Source organism: Schistocerca americana, chromosome 10, assembly GCF_021461395.2.
Source record: "Schistocerca americana isolate TAMUIC-IGC-003095 chromosome 10, iqSchAmer2.1, whole genome shotgun sequence".
In the NCBI taxonomy this organism is placed as follows: domain Eukaryota; kingdom Metazoa; phylum Arthropoda; class Insecta; order Orthoptera; family Acrididae; genus Schistocerca; species Schistocerca americana.
Window position 1 is genome coordinate 139,621,363 of NC_060128.1, and position 2,526 is coordinate 139,623,888.

The window sequence follows — 2,526 nt, forward strand, 5'->3', positions numbered from 1 at the left end:
GTCCGCATGTATCCCGTGCCACCCAACGTGCTCTAGAAGGTGTAAGTCAACTACCCTGGCCAGCTAGATCTCCGGATCTGTCCCCCATTGAGCATGTTTGGGACTGGATGAAGCGTCGTCTCACGCGGTCTGCACGTCCAGCACGAACGCTGGTCCAACTGAGGCGCCAGGTGGAAATGGCATGGCAAGCCGTTCCACAGGACTACATCCAGCATCTCTACGATCGTCTCCATGGGAGAATAGCAGCCTGCATTGCTGCGAAAGGTGGATATACACTGTACTAGTGCCGACATTGTGCATGCTCTGTTGCCTGTGTCTTGCGAAAGGTGGATATACACTGTACTAGTGCCGACATTGTGCATGCTCAGTTGCCTGTGTCTATGTGCCTGTGGTTCTGTCAGTGTGATCATGTGATGTATCTGCCCCCAGGAATGTATCAATAAAGTTTCCCCTTCCTGGGACAATCAATTCACGGTGTTCTTATTTCAATTTCCAGGAGTGTAAATACATACATAAATATAAGTAAGCCATGTTTCACACATATTTGGACACACATTTCAGCTGGGTCTGTAGCGAATTTCGGCCTGCAGTTTCGATTTCGGGCAGCTGTGATGTACAATGATTATTCGACACGAAAATTAGTCTGCTTTACTTATTTGCATTCGCTTTTGTCGTATGGTATTATAAGTGGTAACTCCGCCTTCAGCTTCACTTCTCAATCTCAGAGTGGCTCCAGATTCCTGGATAACTGCAAATCGCAAGTCTTCCACCGCTCTTGGCTGTCATACTGGATCCCACATGTCTTCAGACTGACTTTCATTTTTTTTTCTATCACTCTATCAGGTAAGTTGTGCCCTTCGTAGAGGCCTTCACTGTATTTTTCCCACCCGTCCGCCACTACTCTCAGCTCAACAGTGAAACTAGAACAATATTTAACACCGCTGGCAACCACACGTTCGCTGTTATCTCGTAAATGGGTTGTTCGGGGACCCATGCATACCGGATAGGTTTTGCTTCTGCTGCCGTATACTTTCACGTTAGTAATCATTTTGAAGTGAGAGGCATCGAAGGGCACATCCACACGTGAGAAAATGTTCTACTTAGCTGACTACTTTGATGTTAGCTGTCTTCTTTGGAGGCATGTTAATGGTTTTGTCCCAGTGTGGAGAAAGTTAACTGATGTAAGGATTGTGAAAATCTAATTGAAGTAAGGAATCTGAGCTTTTAAACATTTGTATTTTGCAAAATTTCGCGTACACTAACGGAAAAACATCCCAACACTTAGCCGGCCGCTGCAGCTGAGGGGTTCTAGGCGCTTCAGTCAGAAACCGCGCCGCTGCTACGGTCGCAGGTTCGAATCCTGCCTCGGTCTTGTATGTGTGTGATGTCCTTAGGTTAGTTAGGTTGAAGTAGTTCTAAGTTCTATGGGACTGATGACCTCAGATGTTAAGTGCCATAGTGCTCGGAGCCATTTCAACTATTTTGAGGTAAAAAAATATCTGGCCCTATTCAAAATTTCTACTTACCTCGCGTCTTGACAATATTGTTGGAGTTTTCTCGAAATCACAACAGCAAACAGCAAGCAGGAATCGGCTGATTTCTATTTCTAAATAAAATTTTCAAACTTTACTCGCACTTTTCATATCGCAAGGTGTTCGCCCCGATACCTGAGTGGTCAGCGTGTCGGATTTGCCGTCCTACGGGTCCAGGTTCGATTCCCCGCTGGGTCGGGGATTTTCTCCACTCAGGGCCTAGGTGTTGTGTTGTTTTCATCACCACTTCATCCCCATCCGGAGAACAGATCGCTTAATGTCGCGTCGAATGTGATAAGACCTGCGCCAAGGTGGCCGGAGCTGCCTCGTAAGGGGCCTCCCGGCCAACGGCGTCAAATGCTCGTTTCCATTTATCCGTACCACATGGTACAATGTGGTAATGCGCAGTGATAAACAGTGGGATGGGGAGAGTAACCATTCCTATGAAATGGTTTTGCAAGACAACGATTTTATAATGAAGTACGTATTCAGAAAATCAGAGCAAAACTTCGCGTGATCTTCACACTTAACATAGGTCAAAACAATACTATGCTAAACAAAGTGAACAATGATTTAAAGAGGGTACAATATCGACAGGGAAATCTACAAAAATGAAACAGATTAATCAATTAATATGTTAACGCGTGACTCAGGGAAGTCGGGTGGTCTTTGTATCAGCTCTGAGCAAGTAAACCAAGTTAACTACCTCCAAATAGTCATTTCTACAGATTAGGTGCGCAGTACTGCAGCCTTACCTCAAAGTTCTTCTCTTTAAAAAATACACTACTGGCCATTAAAATTGCTACACCACGAAGATGACGTGCTACTGACGCGATATTTAAGCGACAGGAAGAAGATGCTGTGATATGCAAATGATTAGCTTTTCAGAGCATTCACACAACGTGCTGACATGAGGAACGTTACCAACCGATTTCTCATGCACAAACAGCAGTTGACCGGCGTTGCCTGGTGAAACGTTGTTGTGATGCCTCGT